The sequence below is a fragment of the Delphinus delphis genome, chromosome 13 (genome assembly GCF_949987515.2).
Source record: "Delphinus delphis chromosome 13, mDelDel1.2, whole genome shotgun sequence".
Classification (NCBI taxonomy): Eukaryota; Metazoa; Chordata; class Mammalia; order Artiodactyla; family Delphinidae; genus Delphinus; species Delphinus delphis.
Window position 1 is genome coordinate 46,118,685 of NC_082695.1, and position 26,579 is coordinate 46,145,263.

The window sequence follows — 26,579 nt, forward strand, 5'->3', positions numbered from 1 at the left end:
TGCTTCAGAAAGCTGGAATAATGGCATCAAACTTTTTTTATTTTTTTGGCCGCACTGCGCAGCATGGGATCCTAGTTCACCGACCAGGGATGGAATCCACGCCCCCCTGCAGAGGAAGCATGGAGTCCTAACCACTGGACAGCCAGGGAAGTACTGGCATAGAACATTTTTTAAAGTACTTCTTTTAAAACTATTTGTAGACTCAATTTACATGTCACAAAAGAGACTTACTGTATAATTTTTATTCTAAAACATTTGCTTAGACCTAAAAATGCATCACTCAGCTTAAATTATAGAACTAATCCAGAAACTTGTTTCTGAATGATTTTTGGTCATGGTTAAAATTAAAATCCACCTTAAAGGACAGAAATTTGTCACCAGAAACTTTAGTGCAAGCTTTGAAATTAATTGCAGAGGAGTCTTAAAATACTGAGCGATGCGGCCAACAATGTATAACAATTGGGTAGTTTTCCAATATGAATACACTGAAGGAACATCACTAATTTTCTATGTATATTAATCAAATTAGCCATATCAAGGAGAGGAAGAATATTGAGTAGTGAATATTTCTTCTTTTGAATATTTCCCTTAATTATGTTACACTATTAACATTAATTTTTAAATAAATCTTTTTTTAAAGACCATTCCACTTATTCATTTAAATGCTAAAATCCTTTGACAATCTGTAAGCTACACCAGTAGAAATGTGATAATCTTTTCACACTCTTTAACTTTGCAGCAGTATTATAGTCATAGAGAGTTAGACAATAATTAAGATGGCAATATAAGTATATGCTTTGAACACTGCCATCCATCACTGCCATGTTCCTAACACATATAAAGTATACTTTTTAAAAAGGAAAGTAAAAATACATGAATGTGCTAAAAAATTAGATAAATGTAATTGTGGACATAGAAATAAGGACATTGTCTAATGGATAGCTGAGGTGCAGTAGAGGTCTTCCCTTATTTTGGAAAAGACTAGAAGTACAAAATAATTCTAGACTTTCTTAGAAAAAAGATTTGTATGTGTGTGTGTGTGTGTGTGTGTGTGTGTGTGTGTTAAAATTTGAAGATAAATACTAAAACTATAGATATGTAACTCTTGCTTCTAGAAGCCCCATATGAGGTAGAATATTGGAGTCTGGTTAACTGCCTAAGTTTGGATGCTGTAGTAGAAACACCCACCACCTTTAAAATGAGGCTTAAAAATTTCAAATTACTGCCTAGAATGAAGGCTTATATAAAGTCACTAGGGAAGTTGGGAGAACAGACACACTTTTGCAGTCAGTAATGGGCTGAGACATCTCCTAGCTTAGTAACTAGATCAGCATGTTGCTAGGAACAGCACAAAAGCCATAAACCATGAATATATGCCCTGATTTGGCCTGAAGCTCTCCAGGTCATCTCAAAACTGCAAAAAACAAACAAAAAAAAAACCCATAAAGGGTCAATAGAGGGAAAGGGAGAGAATAAATAAGCATTTTAGTGAGTTCACAGATCAAAATTCCAAAACAAACACATGTTTAAGCAAACGTGGCAGTAAGAAAGACAATGAACAAAATCAACAATCAGAAATGTAACTATTCTGGATAAAATAAAAATGTAAGAGCAATCTGTAAATAACTTTAAAATAAATATGATTAGGATATTCAAAAAGATGAAAGAAGAAACTCCTGATTGAGTAAGAAATCATGAAGCCAAATATGGCAGAAATGAGATAAGAACAGAAGTATATGCAAGTGTAGATTTGAGAGTCCAAATATAAATAGGTATGACAATAAAATAAATAGAGCTTGTCTTGAAAAATCCTTATCAATTTGACTGTAGTAGTCCCATTGAATCATAGAAAGTAAGTTTATTTTCCTTGTCTTCTTTTACCAAACCTTAACTCATCCCTAAAAAAAGAAAAATTAGAGTCAACTATGTCAATTGATTATATGATGTTCTAATTGTAAAATATATTTACATCATATACGGAGGAGTAATACTTAGAATTTGTAGAATTATAGCCTGAATTATTCCTTTTCAAGTATTTAAATTTTTATTCAACAAAATCCAATTCATGTTGTACATGGAATAACATGCATTACATTGTGAATATAAATGGTAGTTCTAAATAAAAAGTTTAATTATTGTTGAAAAATTAAGCATTAATATTTGTAAATGAATATAATACTTGCTAAATAATATAGTGTTGATTCCTGATTCCTGTTGACTCCTGATTATATAAAATAATATCTCAGATATTATTTTATACAATAAATGTTATATAATTATACCATGGTCTTATTGTGGATAGTTGCATAAATCATATTAATTTTTCCTGCCCTTGAAGGAGTTGATTTCTTTTCATAACAATCTTGTACATTAATTGTTAAGAGCACAAGCTTTGGAGACTATTTGAATTTTAGGTTTAAATTATGTATTTGAAATGTGAATCCATCAGGATAAAGCCAGGAAACAGAAGCCACTTTAAGTCTCTCAAATAAAGGAAATTAAATAAGGAAGTTGGACAGAGCTGAGAAGTCAATCTACAAGGCTATTTAGAGATTAGCAGCAATAGCAAGCAGCTCCCTCCCTGATGGCTGGAGAGACTGTGGGGAGGGCATGGTGCTTCCAAGGATTTAGAAGCCTAGTGGGAACTAGAACCACGGAAGCGATGCCAGGCAGAACTGAGACCTTGGAGAGAAGCCCATGTGGTGGTAGATAGAACCAAGGAGGAGAAGCAGCTGTTTCTGGAGATGCCCCAGGAAGCAGAAAGAGAAGAGGAGAAATATACTAACTTCTCCCCTTCTCCCACCCTCCCACATTCCACAAGTACCTCCCATTGGCCACCTCTTGCAGAAGTCACAGGACAGGAAGCCTGGGAAATGTAGTTCTCTGTCGTGCAGAGCAAGGAAAGGGCAGGAAATATAAATTTGAAGAAAAACAGTATACTTCACATCTTGAATATTTTCATCTTTTTCACTTGTGAAATGAGCATTGTAATCCAGTGTTGTTGTAAACGTATGCATTTAAAGCACTGAGCAAAGTGCCTGCCATATTGCAAGCTCTCAATAAATGTGAAGTATTTTAATGATAGACTAGAGTCCCTGTGATAGACTTAAGTCCCTGTGTTGTTTAAAATCTTAATCTAATCTTTATTGTGCTTTGGTTTCTGTTTATGCTCTTCTAAATTATAGCCTCATACTCCAGAAGTAGTCCTCCATCCTTCCTCTTTAGAGCAGATATGACCTCCTTCTCTTCAACTCCAAAATTCTTATCAAAGTAGTGTTGATGGTTTCATGGGTCAAATGATATTTAGAATTTCTATTTGGGTTTGAGAAATAATTTTAAAATTATTTGAGAATAATTTTCTTGAGTGTCTATGATATGTCATATTTGAGACTTTAAATACTGTATCTTATTTAATCCTTATCATATCTACTTCATACATGATGTAGGTATTATTAGCACCATTTAAGAGATGAGAAAGCAAAAGATCAGAGGTAAAATTATTTGCTTGGAATCATAATATAACCAGAGCTGCTGTTGAAATCCAGGTTTGCTCAACTTCAAGGCCCATACTTTGACCACTATGACACCTAGTGCCTTCCTACTACATTGGCCCATTTTTTCAATTTTCATATACCAAATTATCATGGGAATGCAGCTGTCACTTAAAATGTTTCATAATCCAATTCTTTTCATTCATTCCTTCAACAAATATTTCTTGAACACTATGTGACAGGCAATCTTCTGAATGCTGGAGTTTGCAGTCTAGCTGGGGAGAGACAAGAAACCGGTGTCTTCATTTTCCCTTGCTGTGTAACAAATTACCACTAACTTAGTGACTCAAGACAACACACATTTATTATCTCATAATTTCTGTGGATCAGAAGTCCCAACGTGGCTTAACTGAGTTCTCTGATTAAGGTCTCACACAGCTGCAATCAAAGTATAGACTGGGCCTGGCTCAGGGCTTTTCCACGCTCATGTGGTTGTTGGTGGCATTTACTTCCTGCAGGTATGGAACTTCAGGGGTTATTGATCTGCTAGAAGCTGCCTGAAGTTCCTTGCTACATGGTTCTCTCCAGGGGGGTCTCTCAAAACACAACAGCTTGCTTCTTCAAAGCCAGAAAAAATAAAGTCTCTCAAGCAAGTCTGCTAAAGAAATGGAATCTTTTATAATGTACCCTAAACCCAAGGACGACATTCCATCCCCTTTGCAATAAAAGGTGACCTCCCATCACTTTTGCCATATTCTATTGGTTGGAAGCAAGTCAGAGGCTCTGCCCATACCCAAGGGGAGGAGATTATACAAAGGCATAAATACCGGGAGACGGGGATGACGGGGGCTTCCTTGAAGTCTGTCTGCCACACCTGTAAATAAATATACGAGGATAACATCAGATGGAAATGAGTACTCTGCAGAGAATCAAAATACGGTGTTACGATTGCAACTTGGTGTCTCGTGATTGAATGGGCAGATAAGGCCTCCTTGAGGAAGTGGCAACTGAACTGAGATCTGAATGCCTAGAGGAAGCCAGCTAGTCTGGCTGTGTTAACAGTGAGACCGGCTGGAGAGCAGTGGATGACAGGGAAAGTGGTATGAAATGAAGTCAGACAGGTAAGCAGTGGTTAGGCCATGTATGGATTTACAAATGGACATATTTCTTCGCTATGCTATTATTAGAAGGTTTGAAGTAGTGTGAAGGTGTGATCTAGTTCTATATATTTTTTGAAAGGTCACTTCAATTGCTGTAATGAAAATAGATCCTAGGGATTTACGAGTAGAAGTAAGAAGAGCAGCAGAAAGCCATCATGTAGTCTGGGGGTTAAGCAATGAGAGGTTGGACCGGGGTGATAGTGGTGGAGATGGGGAGAGGTAGATGGGTCTGAGAAATGGACCTGCTGATACACGAGATGTGGGATATGAGCAACAGAGAAATCCAAGGAAAACTCCTTGTTCTTTGTTCTTACTACCTTGATAAAGATAATCTTGTGCAATCCAGCTTTACTTCAAGAATAAATTTCAGTTTATGTCCAGATGATCACCTCCTTGTGTTAACTGTTGTTGCATATAGTTCTTTCATCCATTATGTCATGCCAGCAGGTACCCATGTGTTTCCTGTGGACAATGTGTGGCCCATGTGGAGAGGGAGCTTGGCTGGAGCTCCTGGGAGAGGGAAGGACGCCAGCAATGTGTGCCTGGGTTGGAGGGGCCACCAGTGAAGTTGGGCCTTTGCCTGTGTCCTGAGCCAACACCCAGGTACCTGCAGGGAACCCCCGTATCATTCTTGAAAGCACTTATAAGAGAAGCACTGCCAGGCCAAGAGAGTGAGTCCACCGAGCCAAGTCCGAATTCACAGTGTCAGATCTCACTGGTCCACATCCAGTCTGACTGCTTTAGGCAACTCTCAGATAAGTACAGATGTTACCCTCAGTCACATCTAGTGAAACTTTCTGATATGCTTTGCTTATGAAGTTAGAAAATGTGTGAAATACAAATTTCAAATGACACTATCCAGTGTGGGAGAGTGAATAAATTTTCTTAAGATGATTTCTTGTTAAACTAATTATTTTGGGTCATTGCCTTAAGATGAGTCAAGAACCACATACAGAAAATGAAGTAACAGAGTTTTTTTGTTTGGGTTATGGTTTAATAAAAATACAACTTTAATTTTTGGTCTCCCAGCATCCTTTTAAAATATAATCATTGGCTATAATCTTACCCTAACTCTAGATGAAATTGGGGCAGTTCCCATGAGCCTTTTGTTTATTCTTGGATGAACAGATCCTTAAGTCACAACATCATCACAAAATACAGTCCCGGGCTTCTCTGGTGGCACAGTGGTTGAGAGTCCGCCTGCCGATGCAGGGGACACAGGTTCGTGCCCCGGTCCGGGAGGATCCCACATGCCACGGAGTGGCTGGGCCCTTGAGCCATGGCCGCTGAGCCTGCGCATCCGGAGCATGTGTTCTGCAATGGGAGAGGCCACAACAGTGAGAGGCCCGCGTACCGCAAAAAAAAAAAAACACTCTCAATTTAGAAATCAAAACGTCACAGAAAAAAGTATATATAAAACAAATAGGAGAATCAATTCTTCAATATTCACTCAAAGGTAAGTCCTCTCCCCTTTCCCAGCTGAGGCCTCTATAGTTGGCCACCTCTGTACACAGGGGGTGCTTTGGCTTCTGCTCTGATATCCTTCATCCATCCCTCATTCTCTAGGGGGTGTGTGAACCTCCATCAGGGATGAAGCAGAGGAAGGGAGGAGAGATGAGAATTCGGACTTGGCTCGGTGGACTCACTCTCTTGGCCTGGCAGTGCTTCTCTTATAAGTGCTTTCAAGAATGATACGGGGGTTCCCTGCAGGTACCTGGGTGTTGGCTCAGGACACAGGCAAAGGCCCAACTTCACTGGTGGCCCCTCCAACCCAGGCACACATTGCTGGCGTCCTTCCCTCTCCCAGGAGCTCCAGCCAAGCTCCCTCTCCACATGGGCCACACATTGTCCACAGGAAACACATGGGTACCTGCTGGCATGACATAACCTGAGCTATTCCAGCTCAGCCAGCCTGGCTATCCCACTGAGCAGTCAGCCTTCCCTGCCCTCCCTGTGTCCTGGGCTAAAGTCAGAGCCCAGGCGTGGCCTCGAGTAGCGAAACAAAGATATCACTCAAGAAGTCTAAATCACTCTTGTTATTAATGTGTACCAAAACTTTGTCAATACTATTAGTAATCCAGAATGGTAAATATTTTGATGTAAATAGGATCTATGTATCTAAATTAGATTAGTTTAGAATATTCAAATTATCTTTCTCTCTCTCTCTTCATATATACATATGTGTATGTGTGTGTGTGTGTGTGTGTGTGTGTGTGTGTGTGTGTGTAAAACTCTTAAATAAACCCAGATTGGAAATTTTTTTTATTTCTGAGCTCATTCTCTCTCATCCACAGCTTATTTGAATCAGAGAGTTGGATTATATCGTTAAGGTTCCCAGAGACAACAGGTAGGATCTTGCCTTCAGCCTACGGGGCAACTACATTCCTTGTTTTGCCAGCGCTGCTGACTGAAAGCAGGGCCCTGGATTAAAGGCAGAACACACCCTCGGCTCTTAAAACATCAAAATGAGCAATGGAGCACTCTTTCAGTCAGTGTTTTCTTACATCTCAATGAATTTGGATTCTCTTTATGATTTCTGAAAAAAATATTATATAAACATTTTTATCAAGAAGGTCAATGAAAAAATGTTTAGCCAATAGAAATAGAAAACTAACTTAATATGAGACATTTATAGACAGAGAAGTAAGAATGCCACCACCCCTGGCCTCACGTTCACTATTTCACAACTGTTTGTAGTCCCACAGCTTGTCTGTACTTGCTTGTTACACTTTCAGGAGATGGTCCACTTCTTAAAGTATTTACTCTTGTTCATATTGCCTTAAGAAAAATCAGTAGAATTCTAGTTATAGTATTTATAGATAATGTATAATATTATTTCCTCCCTTTGCCAACTTTGTATAAACCATGAATATCTACAAATACAGAGAAGAGAGAGAAGAGGCAGAGTACTGGCCATGGACAGAACTCCAAAGGGACTGCAAACTGACATTGACCCTGGCGTGTACTTATCACTTTTTAACCATGTTAGTAATCATGCTAATTTGGATTTGCTCACTATCTCAGGAGTGAGTGAACATACCACACACACACCGTCAGAGCTTGCTGCTCAGATTCTGAGATCCCCCATGGGAGGATCTCAGGAGGAAAGAAGGTATTTAATCAGTCATTCTGAGTTCTACTGCACAGATGACTCTTCTTTAATTGTGTGAAGCCTCCAAAGGTTACAAAACAATATTTTAATTAAAAATTTTAAGAGAACACTCACCTTTGCTTTCATTCATTCACGCATTCATTCATTCAACACAGGTTCCTGGAATGCCTAGATCTATAAACACTTGGTGAGGCGTGGAAGATATGATGATGAACAAGACATTCTCTGCTACCATGGAGCTGACTATCCACTGGTTCACTCATACCACAGCCTTTATTGAGCACCTATCACATGCCAGACAATGTTCTAAGTGCTGGGACACAACAGAGAACAGACAGAAAATAAACAATTTTTTTAAATGTTGTAATTTTAGGAATTGATATGTCCTATGAAGAAAATGAAGTAGAGGAGGTGATGGCAGGTGCTGTTTTTAGATTGATGACAGAAGTGATGTTGAGAAAAGACCTCCATGATTAAAACAGTGAGTCAACCAATTTTCCTGTGGAAGAGCATCCTGGGCAGAGAGAATACAAAACATAAGATCTAAGTAAAGGGACAATGGACCATTTCTTCTGAAGCTTGACTACGTTTTGAAGGTCATATGAACAATTTCCAACTTCACTATGTTCAAATTTAAACCAAGTCGCCATTAAGTCCACCACACACAGTCAACACTAACACATGTTTTGTACACTGAGCTTAAAGTTTGTGCAGCTTGATACCTCATGCTTTTCTCTGCTTGTTCGTTTGTTTGTTTGCTGAGATTTGTATGTACCTATCATGCCTGAAATCTCTAGGACAAATGCAAATCATTCAAGTGTATCACTAGTCTATAATTTTTTCTTGGAGACAAGTCCACTAGAGTACTCTGTCCTCCTCTGACCTGAATGGTTTGTCCTCCAGGCTGGACACTCACTTATCATACTGGGTCTTCCTTTCACAAGCATCCTGAGCATTTTCTTCTCTCCTGTGTTGGATCTCCTGATTTCTGGTCCCACGTCATCCTCTTTCTTAGATTAGTTCTCATTGTAATGAATAATATCCTCTACTAGCTTACTATGAAAGGACACATGAGAGCAAAAAAATGAGATGTTGGATATCTGAAGAATTCTCTATTCTACCCTTATACTAAACTAACAGTCTAGCCAGGAATAGGATTCCAAGTTAGTAGTCAATTCCCCTAAGAATTTCAAGGGCACATCTCCATGGTTTTCTAGCTCTCAAGGTTGCTGAGAAGTTTGATGCCATTCATTCATATTTAAGAACAAGGCAATGAAAAGCTGAATAGAAGTTCAGTGTGTGTGGATAGAATTTAACAAATTATAGACATTGTTAGAGAGTATCCATCTAGGAAATTAAATTCAAGTACTCCCGAATCTCAATGACTCTAAATCTTTGGTGGGGAGATAGAGCCGGTAAATTTTTTCCAGGGAAGAATCTTCTCCCATTTTCCTACCTTGGAGAAATATTGCTGGCAGTCAACATCTCTGAGCTAATGAAGGAAAAGGGTTAGGATGTAACCATTCAGAATGTAGGTGTTTACTTAACCCCCATTTTCAGCATGGAGGTGACTGCAAGTCCAAAGTCTCTCTAGTTGAACCTCTCCAGAGAGTAAAGGCTAATCTTCTTCTTGGGTAAAGGAGGGTTATCCATCACCTCTGAAGGATTTCGAAGATGCAGTATTAACTACTCGAAATATTGACCCTTACCCTTGTTTTCTCTCCATTTGCATCTTTCTCCAATCCTTGAGGCCTTGGGGTTTTGAGGAATGAATTCATCTACTTCTGGTTTCAACTCTCAAAGATCTGCTGATTCAAATACCCCTTGTTCATCTGATGTTTTCATTCTAAAACATAGTTGAAATTGTTTGCTTACTCTCTATTTTATCCTTGTACACTGACAGTTGTTTTAATCCCATTAGGTTGTTTAAATCATTTGAGTTTGATTTGGGGTGTATTTAACCTGCAGTATCTAACTAGAAACTCCCTCGAAATGTTTTCCCCACAATTCAATTCCTTTCCACAAAGAATTTCTTATAAATAGAATTTTATTAATCTCATTTCATCTCAACTCATTTCATCATTGTGCAAAATTAAGTGGAAGTTATAAAAAGAAAAGGCTAATGTGAGAGATAAGAAGCCTACATTTCATAAACTTCATATGTTTGAGACAGAGATGGAGATTGCTAGGTCTACCAGAAGCTATATCTCTTTACTTTCAATCTGATGCTTATTGGATTTAAGCCAGTTGAATATACGAACAGTTATAAGGTACAAGAATAAACTTAAAGGATATGGTTTAAATGCTGAAAATGCTAAAAATGCTAAAAATGGTGTTTCACAAAGTGTAATTAAGGATTTTACAATGGAACTCTTTCTGTAATATATGTCTATTATTAGTCTTTAAAGAATTTGAGTTGTAGAAAGTTCCAGTAACATAGGAACAAAACTATAGAACTGCCCAAACAATTTTTAGGCCTCCATCTTAAATTTAAGAGCCATAAAGAAATAAATAGCTACTCAATTAGAAAGGTTATAAAGTATTCAGTAACACCAAAGTTCTTCTGATATTTTCTGAAACTCTCTTGATCTACTTACTTTCTTTTTCAACTGTATTATAACTCTTCTCTATCAAAACTTGTTTTCATTTTTTAAAAATTATTATTCATGTTACACGTTACTGAAAGTACAAATCAATGTTTTACCTCTTGCCCTTAAAAAAAAAAATCAGGCATGCTTAAACAGTTAGAAAATATTTGAGAGAACAATGTGGTGTAATAAAGAGGATTAAATATTGCTGACTGAAAACAAATATGTATTCTCTTTGCCAAAATCCCACTAAATAAAATTTTGAACAGCAATCCTGGAAGCCAGAAGATAATGGAGCAATATATTTGAAATTCTAAGGAAAATTAAGTTCTAACTTAGAATTCTATATCTAGTCATACAATCAATTAAGTGTGAGAGTAAAATAAAGACATTTTCATAATGTCAAGTCTCAAAATGATTATTTCCAATGCGCCTTTTCTCAGAAGCTGCTCTCTTCAAGGAATAAATCAAGAAGCAGAAATCATGAGACCTGGGGAACAAGAGATCCAACAAAGGAGAAGAAGCAGAAAATGCTAAGAGTAAGAAGGAAGTGGAGTCCTAAAACTAATCTGATAAGAACAGCCAGATCAAACTGGAGCTGAGAGAGAATACCCCAGGAGGGAAACTAAAAAGACAAAGTCAAACAAATGAACAAATAAACAAAGAAAAAAACTTGAGTGAATGATTATCGAAGTTTTCAGAGTTCTGTGAAAATACTGGGAATTAACCTAACGAAAAGTACATAGAAATCGAAGCAGTGAGACAATTGCTAACGAACTCCAAGGGAAATGGAAAATTGCACACGAAAAAGGAAATGTGACCATAGTATGCTATGTGGTTTAGCTGTGAACAATACAAACATAGTCAGAATAATGGAAGCACTGAAATTTCTTCTTACCCCAAATTATGGGATAGCTGCATTGGGAGGTTGCGTTGAGAGAAGAATGTATTGAAACAGGGTTGTTTTGGGTTTTTTTTTTTTTTTTCCATTTGTTGGTTTTAAAGAGAGCTAAATGATCATGTCATCTTCCATAAAAGGAATTTAATGGATTAGGTCTCAATTTTTTTTTTTTTTTTTTTTTTTAGGTCTCAATTTTTTAACTGAAGAGTACATTTAAAATTGGAAAGAAATCCTAGAAGCAGCAGAACTGCAAATGGGTTGCTTTTGGTAGGCAGGTCAGGAATGGGTAGGGATTGGGCATGATATTGCTAATATTTCTCATGAACACTTTGTCATTTTATTTGACATGTTAAAGAATATTGGTGATTTTTTTTTTAATGAGTAGGGACCACCTAGATTTAAATCTTTGCCCTGGTCTGGTTATTCAGTAGCCTAAACAAGTTTACTGAGTCCTCTGAACTTCACCCCCATAATTAGAGGGTAGTTTTTAAAACAAAATAAGGAGTCTCCAAATACTTCTTTCCTTGGCACTCAGGCATGTTTTAAGCATATTTTCTAAACCCAGAAGCTCCAAATTCTTGACAAGTCACAGCATGACCATATCTTCTTCCCATGCCAAGGGTTCTAAAGATTCGTGCTCAATTAGACTTCCACCTCCCCCGCCACCGCCCCCAGCCCCCTGTTCAATGGATTCTGCAGAGCCTGAGGAATAGGAAAGCCCCAAGTGAACCCATAACTCTTAAGAGATTTCCCAGACAAGAAGGGGAATTTCCAGGCATCTTGGATTTCCTAGGATTTTAGAGATTCTCAAGTCTCAAGTTTCAATATGAGTCCTTGCAACAATTCTGAAGGAGCAGTAGAAGGGACGGCTGTACATGCCCAGGGCTGGGAGGATGGCAGATTAGCTCACTTATGGCACCATGTGTCTATTGGGGAAAGAAGAGTGTGATTTCTTCTTAACTCAAATTTATATCTATGTATCTGACAGATGTTTTTACAAGAATGTTTAAACCTTTTATTTCACATTTTAAAAGATTGAATATATTTTCCGATTTAATAATTCTTAAACTAGTACTTTTGGAAATTTGTATATGAATAAAGTAGAAATAGAATATTGTTTGAAGCGAATGGTGTTTTAGCACTCAGCTGTTTTTCTGTCTCATTTGCTATTTACAAAGCAAACTGCACCTCCTTAACAGTTCCCACTCTGAAAACAGATCCACATTCTTCTCTTATCAGGGGCTGGTCCCTTACACTCAACTTAATGTTCAACTAAAGTAACTCACACTTGTTTTACTTATTTCACATGCTTTACTTTCTCTGGGAAAGAGAATGAACATTGAGCTGTGCTGAGTATTCATTTTATTCGACTGTGTTTAGATGTTTTATACTTATAAACACACACAATTATAGACTGTTTCCAACCTATTTAAGTTAACACTTATGAATGGATGTAGCAACTGTCTGCTTACCACCTTATGGTTTTAAAGTAAGTAATCTCCCATTAAAACAAATTAACCAAAAGAAGTAATTATACATATATCAATTTATATTTGTGTATAACGAGTCCTAAATTTTAAAAGTATTAATTGACTCTTTTATTCTCATTAGCACCTTGATTTTGGGCAAAATTTCAAATTAAGAGGGTTCAACCCCTATTACTCTAGTAGAGACGATCATTTCTCCTTCTACCGCTGGTTAGTGGGTTTTTAATTGTCTAAAATTTTAATGTAAATCTTGAACTATAGCAGCCTCCGGGGAGTGTCGCGGTTTAGATTTGGGGTTGCTATTTCCAGTCAGTCAAGAACAGAGTCCTGAGCCAAAATGAACCGTGTGGAGAGCTCTGACTTTATCTTTACTATTGCATTATATTCCCTCACCAAAATCAAACAAACAAAAATGTGGTTTTGTTTTTACTGTGATTTACATAGAGGAGAATGCATAAATCTTAATTGCATAGTTCAAATTTTGACATATGTATGTACCCAAGTAACCAACATCCAGATCAAGATATAGAGAAACATGTTTATCGTTCTAGAAAATTTCTCCACGCCACTTTCCAACCAATAGCCCTCCCTTTCTCCAGCAGTAACTGCTTTTCTGATTTCTATCACCAAAAATTAGTTTTGCATATTCTTTGCATGAATTTGATACGAATAAAATTATAAAGTCTATACTCTATGGTGTCTGGCTTCTTTCGATCAATACTTTTTGAGATAAATACAAGGCCTGAAGTTTGAAAAAAGAGAAGTAAAAATGGCTTTTCTTCACAGATGGCATAATTATGTGTGTAAAAATCTTAAGGCATCAGGAAAGAAAGCCTATAAATACTAAGAAAGTTAGTCAAGAGCTACAAAGTCACCATATAAAAATCACTGTATCTCACTACGCCTTCTGAATATTTTTATGGTTGATTAAGAAATTATTTGCCGGAATAGAAGTATTCTTTAACAAATAGACACCCAGGGACACACACAAACATAACTCCAAAACAAACATGATTAACAAGGTGAAAAAAGATCTAAAATATCCCTAAAGCCTAGTAAGGAATCAAGGTTTTTAAAAAGAAAGTGCCAGGCAATGCATAGAAGAAAGCATTTAACTCTTGTATCCATTCGTTTGTCCTTCTTGAGGAACCTTTCACTTATATATACCTATCCTTATTTCTCTGTGAATACAATTTTTAAAAATCAAGTTGCAAAGTATTTGACAGAGAAAGATCAACTGGAAATGGGACCTTGTGCTTCTTTCCTTTGTTTATAAACCCGAAGATTCTCTCATGAGTAAAGAATTAAATGAAAACATTTAAATTGTCTTAAAAACGGAACTACCTCTGCACACTTGGTGTGTGTGTGCACATACGAACACGTTCTGTCTTTAGAAGGTATTAACCCTCACAAAGGATAACTGGTCAAATGAAACAAGTGCAATACTTAAAGAGATGTAATCCAGTTAAGTAAAGTTTAAAGGTTAGTCGTAGACTATGTACAAAACAAGGCTACCAGATAATTTGCTTTTCTACAGCTAACTGAATACAATGTAGAGGATGACTATAGACATATTTATTTTGAAATTTCCAGTGCTAGACACTCTGCTAAGGACTTCACATTCCTTACCTCATTTAATCTTCACCAAAACGGAAGCAGGTAATCGTTTCCCCATTTTATAGATGAGAAATCAAGGTTTAGGGAATTTAGGTAACTTCCCCAAGGTTTCACAATAATTAAGTAAAGAAACTAAAATTCAAGTCAAGAGCTTCCTTCCACGCCCTGACCCCCTTTGCTGTCTTCCTCTATGTAAGTCGATATTCTCCATTTCCATTTTGAACATCTCATAAATGAAGGTAAATTTGTTATGTACAAGTAAATTTCCTAAGAGCAATGTGATATAGAGACTAAATTCTAATAAAGGAGATCATAATAACTGGAATAAAAATCTGGTATAGTCTAATTAAATAGTTTTGTTTTTCCATGTTGAGCAAATAGTGATTCCCTACCTGTGATTTTCATGTAAATATCACAGCAACTGCATGGGAAAGATATTTCTACAGTTTTACAAAGCAGCACACTTGGGCTCAGAGGTGAAATGATTGTCACTCAAAATCACAACAGCTGACTATAACCGGACGGTTACAGAGCTCATTCAATTGAGGATATGAACAGAGTTCACAGAAAGAAAAATGCAAATGGCCAATAAAACTTTAAACCTCAACTTCATCAAAATCAGAGAGATTAACATTTAAGCTACAGATAATATAAACCTTTCAACCATCAAACTGACAAACATAAATAATTCAAACCTTCTAATGATGAAAAGGATGTGCAGGTAATGGAATTCTCCCTCATTCCTGGTAAGTGTGTGAATTGCTACAACTTTTTAGAAAGTCATCTAATTAATATCTAGTAAATTTTTAAATTTCTTACATTTTGATTAGGAAATTTCACTTTAGAACCAATCCATCACAAATACAAACTTTGGATATATGTACCAGGGTTTTTATTACAGCCTCCCTTGCAATAATATATGAGTACATATATACTTAAATATGCAAATTAAAACTAGATCCACAACAGTGCAAAAGTCATTCATTGGAAAAAAGGTTAGTCTTTTCAACAAATAGTGCTGGAACAATGGGACGGCTATAGGTAAGAAAATGAACTTCAACCTACATGTTATACATTATGCCAAAATTAACTGACAAAGGATCATAGACTTAAATCATAAAACATTTAGAAAAAAATTTTTTAAATCTTTGTGACCTGGGGTTAGGTAAAGTGTTCCTAGAAGTGACACAAAAAACACAATCCAGGGCTTCCCTGGTGGCTCAGTGGTTAAGAATCCGCCTGCCAATGCAGGGGACACGGGTTCGAGCCCTGGTCCGGGAAGATCCCACATGCCGCGGAGCAGCTAAGCCCATGCGTCACAACTGCTGAGCCTGCGCTCTGGAGCCCGTGAGTCACAACTACTGAGCCCGCGTGCCTGGAGCCTGTGCTCTGCAACAGGAGAAGCCACTACAACGAAGACCCAACACAGCCAAAAATAAATAAATTAAAACAAACAAACAAAAAAACACAATCCATTCAAGAAAAAATTGATGAACTGAACTTCATCCAAATTAAAAATGTTTGCTTTGTTCAAGACACTGCTAAGAAATCAAAAGGCAAGCTACAAACTGGAGAAAACGTTTGCAAATCACATATGCAATAAATGACCTGTATCAAGACTGTATGACTAACCCTCAAAAATCAACAGTAAGAAAACATAAAAACCTATATAAAGGTGTGCAAAAGACTTGAACAGACACTTCACCAAAGAGGATCTAGAGATAGCAAACAAGCACTTGACAAGATATCCAATATCACTAGCCATTAGGTAAACGCAAATTAAAACCAAGGTAAAATACAAAACCATTAGAACAACTAAAATGAAAAGTACTGACAACATCAAGTGCTGGTGAGGATGTGGAGCAACTGGAACACTCATACATGGCTCCTGGGAATACAGAATGGTACAGCCACTCTGGAAAAGTTGGGCAATTTCTTCAAAATTAATAATTTACTGGAGAGAAATAAAAATTATCTTCACACTGAAAGACCTGTACCTGAATGTTTATAGTATCTTTATTCATAATAATCAAAAATTCCATCAACCCCAAGCTCCATCAATTTCTAATGGATAAATAAACTTTGGTAAATTCATATCAAAGGAACAAACTATTGATAAACCCTACAGCTTGGATGAATCTCAAAGACATTGTGCTGAGTGAAAGAAATCATCACACTTTAGCTTTTGTAGTCCCAAAAGCTACATATTATATGGCTCTATGTATATAACATTTTCCAAAAAACTAAGCTATCAGTTTGAGAACAGTTCAGTGGTTTCAAAGAGTTACAGATGCAGGAAGCATGTGACTATAAGAGGATAGCATGAGAGTTTTTGAAGGTGATGAAATTGTTCTATAACCTGATATAACCTGTAAATTTTAGATTTACACAAATCTAAAATTCAAAAACTGTACACCCCCAATATCAATTTTACTGTATGATAATTTAAAAATTAAAAAACAGGTTGGAATTATTGAATAAAGAATGATTCTTCGATGTGTATGAAATATTGTACAGTTGTTAACATGAATGAATTAACCTAGCAATACCTAATAATCTGAGTGGGTATCTCCGATATGTTGTTAAGTGATAAAATCAATTCCAAATGACCCCATTTTTGCAAAATTAAAACGAAAATAAAACTTATATGTGTATGTATATATATGTGTGTGTGCATGAATGTATGTGTGTGTGTGTGTATCTGTGTGTATATACTATGTTTCTATAATTCATTGTATCATTGTACAGAAAGATGGTATCGGAAAGATGGTATCAAGGATACCATGGGATCATGGTATCATTCATGGTATCATTGTACAGAAAGATACTTAATTAAAAAGTAGACGTAGAGTGGGGTTTAGAGGTGGAGTGGAAAAAACGGTTAATTTTGTAATTACTGTATAATTTCAGTGATTAAATTTTTGTTGAAAAAGAATAAGATAATACCTCTTATATAGGATGAGTGTTTTGAAAGAATGTTACTTCTACAAAAACACAAATATGTGTCCCTATACCTAGAAAGATGTTTAAAGAAATGCCTTTTAATTATTATTCATCAGTGATTTTAGTCTTCAGGACATGGTGAGAATTGAGGAAATTTGAGGAGTTTATTGGAAATTGCAAAATTCTATAAATCCTTAGATTTAGGTAAATTTACATTTTCAGTGAGCTGTGACCACGAACAAATTTCAAAATAATTAGTAATATTTCAATCCAATATCAAATGAAAGATGATTTTTTAAATAACAGCACAATTTTCTTCAGCACATCTTATGGAATTAATGAAGCATAACTATATTAATAGCTACATGATTAAAGGCATAAGAAATTACAAGTCAATTGTTTTATCATTTAATCCCTTTAAAGCAGGAATATTATTTAGTTATTTATAAATTGTACTGTACTGATGTATGTATTTTGCTAAGTCAGGGATAATATTTTAAACTATATAAAATTCACATCATATCTTTATTCATAAAAATGATATCCTTTTTCTTAATGGAATAACACAGGCCATTTCAGATGCTTTCCAAAATAGAATTTTTTGATAGCAACAGTACTATTCAACACTCTGTTATCGGGTAAAGGAAAATCATAATTTGAAAACAGAGAATTTTTAACGCTCCTTAAACAGGAATATGTTCCCCAATATCACAGATACAGATTATCATAAGGTAAAATTTCCTGAAGGTGGCAACATCCTAAGCAAAATCTGTCCTCAACCTTTGCACCAAGCTCTTCTTATTTATGAAGTATTATTACAGTTGCTGGTTAAAATGGCTGGTAATATTACAAACCATTAGTAATCATGAAAACAACGTCACTGTAATCGTCATACTGATGGGATTTCTAAAGGACCCCTAGTTATAGTCTATACTTACAAGTATATTCTTACATATTTATAAGCATATGCTATATATATAATATATAAATATATATAAGACTAAATATATGTGTTACTCAAATTAAAATATATTTGTCAAGGATTTTATATCTATAAAAATTTCTGTTCCCTGATTCATTACATTAATTTTCATACTAATGTTAGTAAAGTGACAAGGTGGCAAACATACATTTCAATATTCCAATTTCCAACTTTGAATCATTTTCTTATCAGAAGAAAATAATTTTAATGCCAATACTTTCTTTACATTTCTTGAAATATGAGAAAAATAATCATGATGAATATTATGACAATGATTCTTAAAACCAGGAATGGCCCCATAAATCAGGAGATAAATTCTAATTTAAACATTGGGTTTTAAAGTAGTTATTCAATTCAATTCACAGTTTTAAATGAAAACCCACAAAGTTTCATGCCTGCCAATAAAACATTATTTGATGATATACTTTTTTTTAATGTGGACAATTTTTAAAGTCTTTATTGAATTTGTTACAATATTGCTTCTGTTTTATGTTTTGGTTTTTTGGCCTCAAGGCATGTGGAATCTTAGCTCCCCCACCAGGGATCAAACCTGCACCCCCTGCATTGGAAGGCGAAGTCTTAATCACTGCACTGCCAGAGAAGTCCCGATGATATAATTTTGAAGTTATAATTCTCTATATAGATGGTTGTGGCTGTTATCATTAATATCAAAAGGCAAGTTTCCTGACCATACTTTGCCATTAGGGACTCTTATAGGAAGAAAGAGTTCATTAGTATGGCCAAGATAATCACTGCCATCCCTGATTAAATACTCTGTCAGAGGGCTTCCCTGGTGGCGCAGTGGTTGAGAGTCCGCCTGCCGATGCAGGGGACACGGACTCGTGCCCCGGGCCGGGAGGATCCCGCATGCCGCGGAGAGGCTGGGCCCGTGAGCCATGGCCGCTGAGCCTGCGCGTCCGGAGCCTGTGCTCCGCAGCGGGAGAGGCCACAACAGTGAGAGGCCCGCGTACCGAAAAACATAACAAAACAAAACAAAACAAAACAAAACTCTGTCAGAGATCACAGTCACCTCAAGGGAAATGTTAGCCTGTAGGAACAATTGAAACCTAGGATTCATTAGTAAGAATCTTATTATCCCCAAATCTTTCCATTCATCCCCAACTGGGTTGTACCTAACTTTTCCCACACTCCACACTCATACAACTCCTGAAAAGAGAACCGGCATTTTCTCAGTAATAGCAGCCATTAATCCTTTGCCATGTCATTCATCAATGGAGTTCCTCTGGTCTAGGTATTTTTTTCACAGAAAATGAGATGTGTTTCTCCATTCATAATAATTGGTTGGTTGATTTCCAGTCATTTGTTACTCTATGTCTAAATTCTACTGTGTGTGTCAGCAATCTCCTATCTAAATTTTAAGACCTATTCATCATGTATAAATTAGACTGTCATATAATCAAATGTTTCTTAGAAAAATAATGAAGTCTTTTGTGCCACGGGTACAAAGACATGATGCATCTTTGCAGATGGTAACAGGCAAGCCAGCTAACCCATATATGACCATGTGGTTTAGCAAAGAAAAAGCAGTACTGGAAGGCAGTAAATGCAATCTCAGCAATTTTTTTTTTTCCTTTAGATTTTCCCCACCCAGAGCTTTCCTCTCTATTCCTATTGCATTTTCATTTTTCCTTCTTTCCACTTCTTCCTCTACTCTTCTTCATATCATTATTCTTCCTTCCATTTGTTTCATTTTTTTCCCCTTTTTTCACCTCTGTCCCTTTTCTCTGCAGTTTCTGACTCTGTGAGTATAGTGGACTTAGGGATTTTCCAAAGGTTTGGGAAAAGCACTAGGCCTGGGACTTGAGGTCACAGAGGCAATAACGGCACCGACTCTGGGTGGTGATGGGCAATGGTTAGAGTGATGACTTATCCAGATGTCACTGAGTAGAGGAAAAATGGAAAATGGGGAAAAGGAAAGTTCTATGCAGTTTACCTATAAACTGAAAACCAAAAATTTCCAACATAACTCATCCAATAAATCTGATTTTTTACATAGTTGGGACTAGCAAGTTAAAAATTCTTACAATATTTGGCCTAAACTCCTCAGCTAATACTATAGAGTATACCCGGCAAGCATATTATAGATACAAATGAAGAAGTGGGCTCCTTTTTCTATACTTTGCTAAACAGAGCTTAATGAAGAAAAGATTTAAGAAAAGAAATGAGAAGGTTATTTTAAACCAAATGAGATCACTTAAGCATGAGTGATATAATAGAAGACATGGCATGATTTTCATGGCATGGAAATAGGCATGATTCTAGTATGGGGAACTTTAAAGAGATAAGAGAGAAATGAAAGTTGAACTACGAGAAGCAAAGCATTCATATATGTAATTAACAATTGCCTTGGAGGAAATTAGAGGACACAGGCAAGAAAAAAAAAAGACAATCAATATTATAATGCTTGGGAATGACAGAGAGAGAGAGAGAAAGAAAAAGAGAAATGATCTAGAGGCCAGATAAAAAATTCTTGTTGATTGCAGTAATAAGGAGGAAATAACTTAGGAAGATAACATGGAGAAGAAGCAGTAAGATTTTGCCATGAGTGGAAGGAAGGGCTGGTTAGATCATCTGCCAAGTGGAGAAGATGTAAACATCTGAGCCACACAGAAGAAATATGTGACTGCTGTACAAGAAGTCAGTTTTGCCCTAAACCAAGTAGAGTGAAAACACTGGTTCTGCCAACAAGCTGATTTTTCCATCAAGCATGGGACAGCAACAAATACATAATTTAATTACCATTGAAAGCAGAGATGACACTAATTGTATCTTAAGCTCTTCATAATCTCATGGAATGTGATAGTCAGTGAATTGTGGACAGCATCAAGCTCATTTCTGGTGCTCAACTAAAGGCACACAATAAAAAACTAAGTTAGCAAGAAGGAATTTGTGTTATTATTCTGTATTAGCTACCTGGAAAATCTTAGGTACTTTGCATTTGAGACACGTTTTCTTGTTGCCTGATCCTTCTTGCAAAATGAAGGTATACAGGCAGTTCTTTGCCAAAGTGAACACAGAAAGGAGAGGCAGGGCAGAGTCACCCTAAGCATATACCTCCCTCCTCCTCTGCCCACCAGTAGAACAAGCCAGTCACATCAGAGGTGAGGCATCCGTAGCCTCCACCCATTTTCAGATTTCCCACTGGAATACTGACTCTCCTCTATGGACCTCCAGTAAGGAAATGAGAACGCAAGAATAGAACATAAACTCTTAGTTTCCGCAACTGGGAGATAACAGTAGGTATTAGTTATTCCTTATGCAGCCCAGGACGCTTGACCTCTTTGGATACGCCTGTGGTGTCAAAAGAATTCCATTTACAAAAAGGTCCCAAGTCTTTAGATGGGTGGGTAAATACTGGAGCTTATTGTCAGATTTTCCTGTGACTGAGTTAGAACACTAAAGGTTAGGGAAAAGGCTATTTTTTTTCTTCAAACTCTAGGAAGGTAGCCTTAGAGTTGCATTTCCAGTCAAAGAAGCATAAATGTAGATGGCTCTGGACCATGAAAGCAAGAAGTCCTGGGCTTAGGAAAGGGACTACACAATGTATTTTGCTGCCTGCTTTAAAGGGATTCAAATAGTTCTTAACAAAAACAAGTTTATAAAAAGCTCTATCCAGATTCATAGGGACGATTTAATTACTTTTTAAATTAACATACAATATAAATATGGTATACTTATGGTGCCTCTGAAAACTGCACCTATCACGAGCGTATGGCTCAGTGAATTTTTATCAGATAAGTATTACATCTCATGTAACTAGCTCTCTGATCATGATCTAGAGCATTAACAGAAGGCCTTCCATCACCAACTTCTAATGTAACTACCAGCCTGAATTCTAACAGCATAGTTTTGCCTGTTTTGTGTTTTTAAGCTTCTGTTTATTTACCTTGAATAAATGAAATAATGCTGTATGTTCTCTTCTTGTATCTGGCTTCCAACCAACATTATGTCTGTATGATTCATTCATATATTTGGGGGTAGTTATGGATTGGATTGGTTATTCTCATTGCTGTACAGTATTTCATTATATGAACATACTGTAATATATTATCTATTCTACTATTGATGAACATTTGAGCAGTTTTAGTTTGGGGATGTTATGAATAGTACTGTGATAAACATTCTCATATATGTGTCTTTCAGTGCATATATTCATTCATTTGTGATAGGTATATATCAAGGAAGTGGACTTGCTAAGCCATAGGGTAGGCACTTGTTCATTTGTTTTAATAGATAGTACCAAACAATTTTCCAAAGTGTTTCTACCAATTTACATTGCAACTATAATGTGTGAGAGTTCCAACTGCTCTACATTTTTGACAATATTTTCCATCTTTTTATTTTAACCTTTCTGATGGGTGATCAGAGGGATTTAGATATGTACCCTTAACGGTGGTTGAGGAGTCTTGCACCCAGATCTTGATAATTCCAGCTGTAAATGATGTATTTGGGTCTCAGATTCCACTTTGATATGTAACACCTTTTTGGTAAATGAAAATAAATTGATTTTTCAGAAATCTACCCAGCAAGCCAAATTTACCCATCAACAAAGACTTTGAAAAACAGTTGAGGGATCTGTTCTTCAATTCAGTCACATCGAATGAAGCTGCAGTTTCAAGGACATATAGTTTTTTAAGTATTGGGTTGGCCCAAAAGTTCGTTCGGGTTTATCATACCATCTTATGGAAAAACCTAAATGAACTTTTTGGCCAACCCAGTAATTTCATTTTTCTTCCTAATACTTTTACTTTTAATCAGTCTGATTATCTGTTCCTTTACAGATATATATCCAGAATGCTTTGGTGCTTTCCAAAGCAGATTAAGGACCTCTTAGAAAACTTGTTCTAGATTAAAATGTTATTTACCTAGTTATTACTGCCTGATTTTTACTGTGATAATTATTAGAGATTCAAAGAGCAATAAAACAGAACCCCCTTTTCTAGCAACTCACAAACTAAGGAGAAAGATAACAGCTAACATTCTTTGAGTCTTTCGTGTATGCACTTCACACACATTATCTCACTTAATCCTCATTAACAACACAGGAGTATGTTCTATTATTGTCCCCTACTGCAGATGAGGAGACCAAGGCACAGAGACATGAAGAAACTTGCCCAAGGTAACAGTGATGTAGAAATGGCATTCAAAGCCAGGAAGTCTAATCGCAGACTACGCTTTTAACCATTATACCATCTTATGACTATAACAAAAACCAGAATACAACACGTGCTTTAAAATAGAGCTGGAAACAAAGTTATCTGAGAGATACAACAGGAAGAGATGAATTCTGACGGAGAAAGTTGGGAAATTTATGGAAATGGCATAGGATGATCTGGGTCTTTAAAATTAGGTAGTACGTTGAAGGAAAAAATGAGAAGGAATGGAACCTCATGTAGAGAAAACAATACAGATTCAAAATTCCTTGGGGGAAGGAAGTGTAACCTGAGAGACTAGAAAAAGGTCTGTAAGTTAACAAATGTTGAATGGACACAGAAATTTAGGGCATGTCAAGTATTTTATGCATCATGTAGCCCTGTACTGCAGTTCAAGTGGCTGACGGATGAGAGAGTGAATAAATGGGTTAAAGCGCACATTCAGGAAAGCAGTACTTTGGGGTGAGCATAACTGAAGTAGAACCTCGGCCTAAGGTTTAAAATTTCTCATTCTGTAAAATTTATTTTGTACTATAATGTTGGGATCTTCAGCGAAGTAACTCATTTCAAAATTGTGGGAGTGGCTTTGCTAAAGGATCACTAAATTTAATTGTATAGAAACTAGGCCAAATTTCAAGTCACTTTCAATAGTGTTATCTTCACATAATCACTTTAAAATTTTACTTTAAGGGGCTTCCCTGGTGGCGCACTGGTTGAGAGTCCGCCTGCCGATGCAGGGGACACAGGCTCGTGCCCCGGTCCGGGAAGATCCCACATGCCGCGGAGCGGCTGGGCCCGTGAGCCATGGCCGCTGAGCCTGCGCGTCTGGAGCCTGTGCTCCACAAAGGAGAGACCACAGCTGTGAGAGGCCCGCGTACCGCAAAAAAAAAAAAAAAAAATTTTACTTTAAAATGATTAAAGAAATCACTGAACCAAAATATTATTTTAGCATTAAAGAGAAGAAATAGATATAAAATATGCTTCAAATAACAAATGTTGAGGCAATGTTAAATAAGATGAATAAATAAACAAATAATGGCTAAGTAAAGGTATTTTAAAATTAGTACCCCCAAAGTACTTGGAAAATATCCTTGCTTATAATCAAAGAGACATAAATTGTAACAACCTGGAGATGATATACTACACCTATAAGAATGCCAAAGATATGTTCAATGATACTGATGGCTATGTTGTGGTGAAATTGACCCAAGAAAACACTGTTAGTAGCTTTATAAATTATACAATGCTTTTGGGAACAATGTATTCAAGAATCATGAAGAAAATCCATATCATAATTATTCCATTTCTGGAAGTTCATTTATTTATTCAATAGATGTTTATCAAGCACCTATGGTAGGGGCCTAGAATATAAATATCATCAACATGTATTCCCTTCCTTCAAGAAACTAATATACTAATTGAGGGCGGACTTGAAAAATAAAATAAAATACTACCTCTCAGTTTAACAGCTTTATAAGGTATGGTATGCATGAGGGGAAGAGAAAACTAAGAATAAGTTATCTTAAGGAAACCATTTGAGACAGCAAAAAGAAATTCATGAGGATGTTAATGTGGTATCTGCAACAGTAAAAACAAAATCAAGGAGAAAAAAAGTCAAAATCCCAAAATATATTGACTTAATGAAACAGTTTAAAGCATTCTGATAAGACAAGATAGAGTATGGTAATACCTTTAAAAAAGAAAAACCATATTCAATAAAAATATTATCATGTAAAATTGTTTACACAATATAATTATGGCATGTAGAAATATGCAGACATGAGGTAATGAATAAAAATTGATCAGCTCGACTAAAAGATCATTTTAATCAAAAATGGCATTTAAGGTTATTTTTTCTTTCCAATAAAAGGTAAACTTTACTCATTTAATAATTCCTGGAAAATTAAAGGGAAAACATTCAGGTTGTAAAATTATAGAGACTATACCTAAATATTAAGGTAAAAACTGCTGTATTAAGTCGCAGAATGTTGACAACCTAATGTTTTTATATTTGCACCGTATATTTCCAGTTCAAAATCTTTCTCAACTATTATCATTATGAACACAATATTCCTGTTAAAGAAGTGGGTGTTGATTGGTGGCTATCTCCATATTTTTCAAGTGACAAAAAGAGAGCTGAGATTATTTCAGTGACGTGTCATTTGCTTGGTTACAAGAGCAGAAGCCTCTATCTCAAGTCAACAATGATTTCCAATGGGCTCAGTAGCCTGTAATCAGAACATTTTAAAGTAACTTTTTCTTTATCTGCCAAACTTTGAATACAGAAACCTGTGATTTTTCCAACAGAGATTATTTTATAGCACTATAAAGTCATTCTGGAAGTCTAACTATGACTATGTTTTAATAAAGCAGAGAGATACAAAATTCTGAAAATACATTTGAGCCGGTAGAATTTTTCTCAAGAAGAAAAAATCCTGTGAGATTTTGTTTTCAATATATGCGCACACAGCATATTTTCATGATCGAAGCAAGTAATCGTTATTACAAGAAAAGAAGCACTCAGAATTATACTATAATCAGATCAGCTTTTCAGCATTAACCTCTGTTATTATTAGTTGGAATAATACACTAAGACTTTAAAGAATTATGGGTGAAACCTTTGTAACTATAAAGAATTATGGGTGAAACCCTTGTAACTAATTGCACTTGTGAATTAACTAACAATGCTTGGGTTGTGCCTTTTTTCCCTCCAAAGCTATTTGTAGTTGTACCAACAAGCCTGATGGGTAGAATTTGACCTCTTACTCATAACATTGAAAACAAGTGTCCCATGCACATTTTAGGCAACTATCTATAACAATTTATGTTGATCCCAACTTTCAAGCAAATATTGTATAAAATAGTTATTACATACTCTAATATTCCCATTAAAATTCTTTAACTGTAAAAGTTGAAAAAGAAAGTTATATTCTCTAATAAGTTATTTTTAATCTCTTGAAGAAAACTACCTCATATGCTTATTAACTTGACTTTGCACTGTATAAATAGAAAAGTGAAATAAGTTTCTTTCCTTAGGAAAAAAAGAATTATCTATTCTAAGTATTGAGAATATCTAACTTTCTAGAATTTTATCTATCTATACTTTAACAAAGCCAAATTTGTG

At 36.0% G+C, this 26,579-nt stretch overlaps 2 long non-coding RNA genes across 3 annotated transcripts in view; one reads left to right on the top strand and one right to left on the bottom strand.

The window, feature by feature from the left end:
- Positions 1 to 4,331: 4,331 nt before the first annotated feature.
- On the top strand, positions 4,332 to 10,762 carry LOC132436213 (uncharacterized). The gene is made up of 3 exons (XR_009521740.1): positions 4,332 to 4,612; positions 6,946 to 6,998; positions 8,137 to 10,762. It is a non-coding gene; the product is annotated as an uncharacterized lncRNA (long non-coding RNA).
- The window catches only part of LOC132436214 (uncharacterized), a 263,185-nt gene continuing 240,938 nt past the window's right edge, over positions 4,333 to 26,579 (bottom strand). The window contains exon 4 of one of the 2 annotated variants that reach the window (XR_009521743.1): positions 4,333 to 4,365. This is a non-coding gene — a long non-coding RNA (uncharacterized lncRNA). The remainder of the gene's footprint in view (positions 4,366 to 26,579) is intronic. The other variant, XR_009521744.1, reaches the window with a different exon arrangement.